This window comes from Cryptomeria japonica, chromosome 6, assembly GCF_030272615.1.
Source record: "Cryptomeria japonica chromosome 6, Sugi_1.0, whole genome shotgun sequence".
Lineage (NCBI taxonomy): Eukaryota > Viridiplantae > Streptophyta > Pinopsida > Cupressales > Cupressaceae > Cryptomeria > Cryptomeria japonica.
In genome coordinates this window covers 79,247,265-79,259,561 of record NC_081410.1, presented here as the reverse complement: position 1 = coordinate 79,259,561, position 12,297 = coordinate 79,247,265, and positions in this window count along the sequence as shown.

Sequence of the window (12,297 nt, the reverse complement as noted above, 5' to 3'; positions counted from 1 at the left end):
AAGAGAGTGAAAATAAATCCACTTAACTCAGTATTCAGTCCTTGTCTCATTTAGGATTTGATCTAGTGGATTCCCTTCCCTCTTTTGAATGTAAAGTCCTCCAAGTGAAAATTAACTTAACGATTTCTCCCTTCCCTGTGGTGAATTTTCTAAGCCCAAATTTTCCACTTTACACAATGAAACTTGCAAAACAACTTACAACCTTACAACACATGACCAAAAATTATAGAAGTAGGGAAAATTATCTCTCTATCTTTTTTCTCTAATCTCCATCTCCATTTGTAAAGTCTCCTTCCTCTCCCAATTCTTTTGTATTCCTTCAACACTTGGTAGTTGTTCTCCAAAAGGAGAAGTGGGTGACAACTCATTCTCTCTTCACAAAACCAATATAATGTAAATTAACTTGGAATACTTGGATGAGGAGATGACACTTGTCACCTTCTCATCCTTTCCTCTATGAGGTTTTTTCCTCATTTAAGAGGGGACAAAAACTAGGACACCCCATTCCCCAAGTCTTCCCTCATAAATGTGGTATTTGGGGGGCTAGGGGGACCCCCAACTCATATCTATCCTCCAAATTTGTCTCATCTTAATGAGGACTTTTGGAGAGTGAAATGAAGTCTTAGGGCCTTTATTGCTTGTCCAATAGGCCCCCACCTCAAGGGTATAGAGCCTAGGGGTGTTTTTTTTGTAATTTAAACATGGGCATATACTTAAAAGCTTACGTTAAAGATCCACAATAATAAATATCATAAACTAATTTATCTCAAATAATAAACCCTCATTTAACGGTTAAAATTTTAACCTCTCAAAGATGAACTTGATTTGGAATAGATATTTCTCACATAGTCCTCATTACCTTCATGCACACATCCAACACATTCACGAGCATAATTAGACCACAATAATGTGCCATGTTACTTTTCATCAATTTTTCAACAAGTTTACTAGGTAGTACCAAGAATATTTTCATAAAATTATCTCATTTATAATCCCCCAAATATATCTAACCATCTATTGAAGAAAATTATTTAATAGTTTAGGGTTTTATTAGCTATACGTAAGATAGGGCATTATAATATCAATCCTAGTTCTTCTTCCAAATCAATTAAATCCAGTTTACTTTATGCTTGATTGCATAAATTTATTTAATTATCATAGATTTATAATTATTTAAGCTACATACTTACCTTTTACATTTTTACCATCTATGGTTTGACCATATGGCTATAATTTTATTTCTGTTACAATTTTCAAATTTGACATATAAATATGATTTTATCTTTCACTTGTAGATTTTTTCTTATAACTCCTTAATATTGTCACTTTGATACTTAATAACATTTTTCTTCATTGAATCTTTAAGATATATATATTTTCTTCCTTTTTTTGTTTTATTTTTTATACTCTTCACCATGGTATGTAAACCAATGTTATCTATGTTATATATAATCTAGATAATAGATTATAATTATAATTTAAGTATGTAATATATAATATAATATAAATTTTATTTTTAAGATTAATAAATACATTGTTAAATTATATATTTATTTAAATTTTATTTATTATAATTTAATAAATATATAAAATAAATAATAATGCAATTTTATAATTAATTGAAATAGATATTATAATATAAATTTCATCATTGATATAATATGTGATATAATATAAATTTGATTATTTAAATTAATATATGTAATTAAAATAATAATATATAAATAATATTTTAATATAACATAACCATTTTTTACATTGTATGTAAATTTGTAGGGTGAGAATAATGATGCAAGAGTGAGAGATCATGGTGGGCTAACTAGGTCCTTAAATGACAATGAAAATTCAGAAAAAACAAGTTAGACAACTTCACATAAAAATTTGAATAAGTTATCAACATTATTTTAGAAATATGTAAGACTAGAATCTCTATAAAGTTGAATGTAGTTTCTAAGATACAAGTTGTTTGCTAACAAAAAAAATACAAAAATCTATTTTGATGAAAATTTGAAATTTCAATACAGTAGTACTAACATGTCATAAAAGGATAAGAAGCAATTGTTTGTCTGACCACCCTAGCCACAATCAAATCATAAATTTTTTTTAGAGATATTTTATATATAAGTAGAAGACTCATGTCCAAATGTGACATGTATTTTTTTTGTAATTTTTTACTACAACTTTTTAAAAATATAAAAACTCATATGCCTGACCACCCTAACTTGGTCAAAACTTTATGAAATTTGATTTTATTTTTTTAAATCCTATAGTATGCAAAGCATAGAATATGATACATTTTTTGGATTCAAAAAATGTGACATTGTTTTAAAGTTAGAGATGTTTTTCAATTAGCCTATCAATCAGGACTTTAGTCATGTTAGGACCCGCAGGTAACTGAGATGGGGGGGTGAATAAGTTGTCTATTAATTTCAACCCAAATATAACTTAACCAAACTTAATGCAGAATACTAGTAAACCAAACTTTATGTCGGTTGACAGTTTAACAGTCAATTGCAATATCGGTAAAGTTTAATGCATGAAACAAAAAGACAAATAAATCCACAACACATAACACATATATTTGTACATGAAAACCATACAAGGGGAAAAACCACGGTTGGAAACCTTACCCACAATTAGATGATACTACTGCAAATAGTATGTGTGTACAAATGGGGGTCTGCACATGTAGAAAGGCCAACTTCCTAAAGCTCACTGCTCAATCACAAAATGGGAGTCACACTGACTACTATTAGATGGTTAAATCTAATGATAATGTACTACTCAAAATAGCATCTTCATATGTTGGATTCAGTACCGATTAAGATCAGATTGCCTTCTTCATACCTTTCTTGAATCTTCAAATGATGTTTGCATGTATAGCTCTACTTATATTCACATATACCTTATTACAATCCTTTACCACATCTTCTTCTTAATCTCATAAATGAGATCTTACATATATACCAAAACCTAAGACCAAATGTGTAGGCCAGCTTACAAAGAATATTACAATTAAATCAATTACAAATGAATCAATATGCGATGTATCATGTCAGCTCAATGCATTTACAGTAATAATAATTCATCTCCATAACGTGTCATGTTGATCAGGAATAGATAACGCTTGTAGGTTCATAACCTAGAACTATTTGATAGTAATAGCAAATATGCAAACCCGATTAGACCAATGATAAAATCATCAAAACAAAGTGTCCAAACAATATCTTTGACATAACCAAGTAATCTCCAAATGATAACAAATCATCCTCAGTGTTGGTGAACAATATAACCTGTCAAGGAACCAGATACCAGTGACTATGCATAAGTCACTGAACATGTAGGTGAACATAACCAAATATCTCCAAGTGCTGATAGGTGTTGATGAGTGTTGACATCAATGACAAAACCAGTGCAACACATCCAAAATACCAACAATCTCCCCCTTTGGCATTGATGGCAACACAAGATGGAAAAACCATCTAAGTGCCAAAGCAAAAATGCCAAAAACCCAAAACCAACAATCTCCCAAAGAGATCATTTAACCAGAAATCAAAATACAAATACAGAGAGTAACAATCTCTCCCAAATGAATAATCTCTCCCCAAAAGTTAATGTGTTTTTCCATAGATATCTCTCCCGCTTTGACATTAAATTCCAAAGCAATACAAAAACCAGATAAAACAGTTCATAGAACCTTTTACAAAATACCAACTACTCCCCTTGAGAAGTAGCTCTCCTCATCAAAGTTGGAAAAAAAGATTTCTCAGTTAATTCTATCGGTTTGATGCCAAGCATCAGCTGTCTAAGTCTCTATCAGTGAGGGTATAAATCCAAGTTGATCTATGAGATATTTAAAAGTTTCCTTAGGCAAAGGCTTGGTAAAAATATCTGCAATCTACTCTTTAGTGTTCACATAAACCAATTTCACTTCTTTTGCTTCAACATTCTCTTTAAGAAAATTTGAATTTGATTGAAACATGTTTAGTTTTAGGGTGAAATACTAGATTCTTAGATATATCAATTGCTTCCATATTATCATAGTAAATGATTATAGGTTCTTTGCATTTTACCTTTATGTCCTTCAACATTTGCTTAATCCATAATACCTGTGTACAATTAGTTGCTGTTGTAACATATTCTGATTCTACTATTGATAAAGATGTACAACTCTATTTCTTGCTAAACCATGAAATTAGTCTACTACCAAGAAAAAATGCTCCGCTGATGGTGCTCTTTCTGTCATCTACATCTCCTGCCCAATTTGCATTTGTGTATGCACATAAATCAAAATTTTCATATTTAGGATACCATAAACCAAGATTATTGTGCCTTGTAGATACCGGAAAATCCTTTTCACTGTTGATTCATGATTTTCTCTAGGATTACTCTGATATTCTTGAAACAATACATACTGCATTCTTAATATCAGGTCTTGTTTGTGTCAAATACAATAAACCTCCAATCATAGATTTGTACCTTGTCGAAATAGGTGTTGATTCATCCTTCAATGATAGTTTGTTAGTTGTAGTCATAGGTGTGCTTACCAGTTTAGAGTTTTCCATGCCAAATTTCTTAAGTAGTTCCTTTAAGTACTTTGATTGATTTATGAATATACCTTTATCCGTTTGTGAAATCTGCAATCCTAAAAAGAATTTTATCTCCCCAATCATAGACATTTCAAATTCTTCCTGCATCTTATTAGAAAAGTCTTTACACAATCCATCTTCTCCTCCAAAAATGATATCATCAACAAAAACTTCAATAACCATGATGTCATCATTATTCACTTTATATTATAAGTTGTTGTCAGCATTACCTTTAGTGTAACCAAGCTTCAAAAGATATTTGTCCAATCTAGCATACCAAGCTCTAGAAGCTTGCTTGAATCCATATAAAGCTTTCCTTAACGTGCAAACCATATCTTTGTCATCTATCAAAGAAAATCTATCAGGTTTTTCAATGTAAACTTCCTCTTCAAGATCACCATTCAGAAATCGACATTTAACGTCCATTTGATATACTTTATAGTTCCTGTGTGCTGCAAAATCTAAGAATAGGCTGACTGCCTCAATTCTAGCTATCGATGCAAAGGTTTCGTTATAATCAATTCCTTCCTTTTGAGAATATCCCTTACACACTAATCTTGCTTTGTTTTTGATTACTTTACCATCTTCATTATGTTTATTTATGAATACCCATTTAGTTCCAATTACATTTTTGTTTTTAGGCCGGGGAACCAATGTCCATGTGTTATTCTTTTCAATTTGTTCCAAATCATCTTCCATAGCTTTAATCCAATGTTTATCTTCACATGCCTCAATAATAGTTGCTGGTTCAATTTGAGAAATTAGACACACCTCTTCATTTTCTAGTCTTCCTCTAGTCATAACACCTTGATACTTATTCCCAATTATCTGACTCTCAAAGTGATTGAATCTTACATACTCGGGTGTATTCACTTGCTATTGTTCTTCAGTCAGTGTGGAATTCTCAAATGATGCCGGTGTGACTAGATCAACATTCTGTATGGGTGTACTCATTGTAGGTTCATTTGTGATTATCTCAACTACTGGTTCAGAGTCCATAGACCTTCTAAATTGTTCATCAATCTTCACATTTGCACTCTCAATGATTTTTTGCAATCTCTTGTTAAAATATCTATATGCCTTGCTCTTAGATGAATAACCAAGAAATATTCCTTCATCACTTCTATCATAAAATTTGCCCATATAATCATCTCTCCTAATATAACATTTTCTTCCAAATATTCTGAAATATTTAAGAGTAGGAGTATTACCAAACAATAGTTCATGAGGGGTCTTATCAGTTTCACCTTTGATGTGAACTTTGTTGAATGTATAAACCGTTGTATTGACTGCTTCTCTCCAATATACGTAAGGTAGGTTTGTTTCTAATATCATGCTTCTAGCTGTATCCAAAATAGTTATGTTCTTCCTTTCCACAACTCCATTTTGTTATGGTGTCTGACGTGCTGATAACTGTCTTCCGATTCTATTCACTTCATAGAATGTATTAAATTACTTAGATGTGAATTCACCTCCTTGATCTGATCTCAAACATTTTATTTTCTTATCGGTTTCATTCTCTACCATGACTTTCAATAATTGGAATTTCCCAAAAGCTTCTGATTTCTTCTTGAGAAAAGTAACCCAACACATTCAAGAATAATCATCAATGATTAGCATAAAATATCTATCTCCTTGTAAACTTCTAGTTCTTGTTGGACCACCTAGATCAGTATGAATTAAGTCAAGAACATTATTGGATTTTTCTGGAATACTCTTAAAAGTTTCTCTAACTTTCTTTCCAAATTGACATTCCTTACATACCAGATTGTGAGGTTTAACAATCTTAGGTAAATCCCTTACTGCCTTAGTTGTACTGATTTTCGCAATGCAATCAAAATTTACATGACAAAGTCTCTTATGCCATAACCAACTTTCATCAATGTGTGCAATCAAACATACTTTCTCATTGTTATTCAAATGAAATATATTACCTTTAGTCTGATTACCGGTTCCAAATTTCGAAACCAGTTTTGTTCATGATTTTGCATTTACCATTCTTGAATTGTAACTGAAATCCTTTTTCAACTAATTGACCAACACTCAAAAGATTATGCTTCAAACCTTCAACATAATAAACATTATCAGTATTGTGCTTACTATAAAAAGATATAGTGCCTTTTCCTCTGATCAAACAAGCTTTGTCATCCCCAAATCTTACTAGACCTCCATTGTATTCCTGAAAGGTTAAGAATTTACTCTTATCACTAGTCATATGATGTGAACATCTGAAATCAATGATCCATTCATCCTTTTCTTCAATTTTAGCTGCCAGGGCCTGCTCTACCTGTTGAATAGTAGGTGCCAGTTGATCTTCTATTATAGCAACAAAAGCCCATCCATTGTGTATTGGTTCCTCATCAAAATCATCAGTTACTTCTTCATAAACATAATAACATGATTTGTCTTTGTTTTTCTTAAAACTGTATCTCTGATATTCAAGGTTAGGCTTATATGATCGTTTAGCTTCTTCTTTCAATCTTGCATGTCTATCAAGACACCTAGATGCCATATGGCCAATTTTATTGTAGTTAAAACATTTAAATGGTTCTTTACCTTCATACTTACTTCCAACTGGACCTTTAGGCATTTTCCTTGCAAATAGTGCTTCAAGCTCTTCAAGTTCTTCATTCTCTCTTCTGATTTATTCAAGTTCTCTAGCATAGAGTGCTTTCCAATGAGATTTCTCAAATGATGATGATGCTGCAGATGATGATGATGCCTTAAAAGATAAATATGTCTTCATTATATCAATAGGACCAAATTCCTCAAGTTCAAAAGCTAAAAGTTTTCTAACCAAAGTGTCTCTAGATACTCATGCATTAGGCATTGTTCTCAATTCATTAATAGCAGTTACTTTCATTTTATATGCCGGTAGCAATGCTCTTAAAACTTTAGAAAAAATTTCATCTTCACTTAAGGATCCTCCACAACATTGTATACCCAAAACAATTTCATTTACTCTTTCCATAAAAGCAGAAATCCTTTCATCTTCTTCCATTTTCAGATTTTCATACCTGACTCAGAAGCATTCCAGTTTTTCAATTTTGACTATTGTATCACCTTAATTCAATGTCTCCAATTTGTCCCAAATAGCTTTAGTAGTAGATCAGTCTAACAATCCCATGATTTGTTGATCTGACAATGTGCTCAAAAGTGCTTCTCTTGCTTTGCAATAATTCTCCTGATCTTTAGCCAAGGTTGGTGGATTAGGTTGACTTTGAGTAGAACCAACATAGTCATTCTTTGTAACATCCCATATGTCTTTTCTAATGCAATTTAGATGTGTCTCCATTCTGATCTTCCATATACCATGGTTAGTTCCATCAACCTTCAAACTATCCTTCCTGAAATAGGTAGTTGCCAATCTGTTAAACTTCTGCAAAAAGAGGACTAGGCTGTGATACCAATTGTTAGGACCTAGAGGCAACTAAGAGAGGGGGGGTGAATCAGTTGTCTATTCATTTCAACCTAAATATAATTTAACCAAACTTAATGCATAATACCAGTAAATCAAACTTTATGTCGGTTGATTGTTTAATAGTTAATTGCAATACCAGTAAAGTTTAATGCATGAAACAGAGAGACAAATAACATCCACAACACATAGCACAAATATTCTTACTTGGAAACCCTATAAGGGGAAAAACCATGGTGGGAAAATTTACTCACAATCAGATGATACTACTGTAGATAGAAATGGTTAAATCCAATGATAATGTACTACTCAAAATAGCATCTACATATGTTGGATTTAGTACCAGTTAAGCTCAGATTGCCTTCTTCATACCTTCCTTGAATCTTCAAATGATGTATGCATGTGTAGCTCTGCTTATATTCACATATACCTTATTACAATCCTTTACCACATCTTCTTCTTAATCTCATAAATGAGATCTTACATATATACCAAAACCTAAGATCAAATGTGTAGGTCGTCTTACAAAGAATATTACAAATAAATCAATTACAAATGAATCAATACGTGATGTATCATGTTGGCTCAATGCATTTACAGTAATAATAAATCATCTCCATAACGTGACGTGCTGATCTAGAATAGATAACACTTGCCAGTCCACAACCTAGATCTATTTGTCGATAACATCAAATATGCAAACCCGATTAGACCAATGACCAAATCATCAAAACAAAGTGTGTAAACAATGTCTTCGACATAACCAAGTAATCTCCAGATGATAACAGATCATCCTCAGTGCCGGTGAACAATATAACCTGTCGGGGAACCAGATACCGATGACTGTGCATAAGTCACTAAACATGTCGGTGAACATAACCAAAGATCTCCGAGTGCTGATAGGTATTGATGAGTGTTAACATCAATGACAAAACCAGTGCAACACATCCAAAATATGAACAAATCAGAATTCAGTTAGAAAATGAATAATAATTATTTATTAAAATCAAAATAAGCCATATTTATATTCTTGGAAAGTTGAGAATCTCCTTACAAATCCCTTTTTGTTTCATCAATTTCAGCTAGAAAAAAGTCATCAACCACCAGGGTAAAGTCTAGAAAAGCAAGGAAAACACCTAAACAAGTTTTTTCTATTGACTTTCTAAGTTTGGTAGGTCCTAGCCAAATCCCAAAGCAATCCTGAGGCAAATACCAAGGGTGCAGATTTTTGTCAGAGGTAGGATATTTGATAGTATCAGATATTTTCAATTTTTATTATTTTTTTCTATAAATATAATTTATTATATATAAAATATTATTAATATATAATATATTATATTTAATATATTATTAATAACTATAGAACACAAGATGCCACTGAGAGGAGGGTGAATCAGTGGTTTCCAAACTTAACCCTTTTAATCCTAAATGTGATTATCGGTTAACATATCAAAGACCAAGAAGACATATTGATAAGATAAGGGAACACCAAAATGCAAGCACACACACAAGGCACATCACATAACACCAGATATACAAGAAAAACCTAATATAGGAAAAACCATGGTCAGAAATGTTGTTAAGCCTACTGCTCCAATCTAGCCTCACAATAAACAACTGAATACAAAGTTTAGGAAACCACCCCACGGAGAACCAACCCTTAATTTAGGGCACCAAACCAAGGAGCACCAACCCCTACATTGAGCACCAACTCAGTGAATAAAATGAATGCTAACAATGCAATAGTTATATCTCAATTACAAATGAACTCTGTAACCTCTACAAATAAACTCTCTGCTAGTTTCACTCTTTTCCTTAGGTTCAACCCTGCTCTATTCTCTACTAGTTCTCTGCCTTTCCTTACTTCTATTCTCTATCAGTTCTCTGATCACTCTAACTCTCTGCAACTTGTTACCACTAGTACTTTAGCTCATCCTCTCTTTCTGATTCTCCTTCTGCTCTTACTTTGCCCTCTACTGCAACCTTATCGGTTCAGACTCTACCTCTTCTCTGTTGGTTTACTATTCTTTGACCAGCTACCTCTAGTCACTATTGGTACTCTGCTTGCTGGTCAAACCCTACTCTATTTTTGCCTTGTCGGATCACCACCAGTGCTCACTCCTTTCTTCTTCACTCTCTATTATGGTCTTGCTAGATTTGACGTTGTCGGTTCACTCAACTATTATGTGCAGTAATAGTTTGCTAGTTTCCTTAACCTTACCGGTTAAACCTTTGTTAAGTCCCTCTGTCAAATCCCTCTTACTGATTGCTTTTCCTATACTCAGTTGCTTCACTCTTTTGCATCCTAACCAATTATCTATTAGCACAAGCTCACTCAGCTTTGGCAACTGACTTCCATTCTCTTATGTAGCATCATCTTTCAGTCGACATATTTATTTATGAGTTTTCCCACCAAGACATACTTCAACTTTGGTGTGCTAGGGTTTCCTTCATTGACCATGAGGCATACCAAATCCAATCAGATCCTATCCCTGACATTGACCACCTGCAATAGATCACTCAACTTTGCCAATCTCGCTGCTTCCAATAGGCATTTTCTATATTTAGCAAACACGACCTATTTGTCAACCTGCACTTGTCAATCACAATGACTAATCTCGCAACTTCTTACTCCAAATTGGATTTGTATCTACACAACCTGCATCGATCATCAGAACACATCAATCAACCTTTTTATCTACCTCGAGTCATGTTGGTTCCCAAAACTATAGATTGGGAAACCAAAGACTTGCCTCATCCTCAGTTAATCTAATCCTCCTTGGCAAACGAACATGAATGGTCGAAGACCAAATTCCTCTGCACTTTAGGCTCCACTAAACCCAGGTGGGTGTACCTTACACTCTCAAGCACAAAAGAGGTTTATTTTAAGTGAATTTAAACTATGGGAGTTAGCAATTGTAGGGATGGCAAAAGGTTTTCCTATAATTATGCTAACAGAAGTGCTTTTTATTGAATTCCTTTAAAACTAATAAAATAAGTGTGAATATAGTTGTTTTATGTAAAAGATTACTATTAGGACTTTAAGACATTATGAAAAAGAGTAGCACTTATAGAAATTAGAAGATTTGTTTCTTTGATAAGGACCTAATGCATACAAACTTATTTAGCAAAGATTAATAATAGACCAGTGCCTTTATCTGACCATTAATGAATAACTTTGTGGACAAGAATCACTATCAACTCAAGAGACAATTATAAGACCATCAGTGTGAAAGTTTCATTATGTGTTGCATGAATAATAAAAAACCAATTTAACATTCAGTACAACATCATGCGATGACACATCATAGCAAATATAAAAGATTTATCAAGAGGACATATGATTCTATCAAACACAAAATTACACATAATAGTTTGAAGATAAAAGCATGAAATCTCGTATATTAACTTCTGGAATAAGAATGCACACAAAAAATACACTTACAAATACTCCAATATATTCAGTTTGTACAAAATAAACTCCTCATTCCTATTAGACTTTTCTACAACATAATACTTGTAGCCCAGCCAATGGAAAAATAATTTCTATCCCCTTAAGATACAAAAATGACTCACTACATATATGTGAGCCAAAGGATTCAAGTGAAAGGACACACCCTTTCATCTTGTTATACTAAACTTAACTAAAACCTAATACCTAACTGCCTAACTACCAGACATAAAACAAAATTACAAACTAAGAAGTCAATTTTGGTCATCCCATAATGTGTTACATTTCTGAATATGCTCCAAATACTTGTTGTCTTGGTGAGTGCTGGTGTTGAATATAGTATCCCTGACAATGATCTCCATGGTAACCATTCTCTTCATCTACTCACCTATCTCCTTCAATCCAAAACATCTTCCCGGGCAACATTAATGGATGTGTTGAGTACATTCTAGCATTTTGCAATCCAAATCCTCATGTCCTTTAACCGCTCTGCCTCATCCACAATATCTGGTATACCATATCTGACAATATCCTTACAATCAATAAACTCCTGCTTGATGTCCACACCGAATGCCTTATGCTTGCTCAACCTTCTCTGGATCTTCTCAACAATTTTCTCCTCGACACTCTTTTCTTTCAACAATGCCTTTAACTTCTCAAAAATTCTTTCATGAGAAGACATATTATCCAAAGTCTTCTAACAGTTAGTCCAAAACTCTTTGAGAACTTCCAACAAATGCTCGAACCTGTTGGTCAACAAAACACAAGCAACATCCACCCTGACAGTCCTAATTTGCCTTCTCAGCTTTATGTTTTCTTTCATTTGGTCCTCATATTTG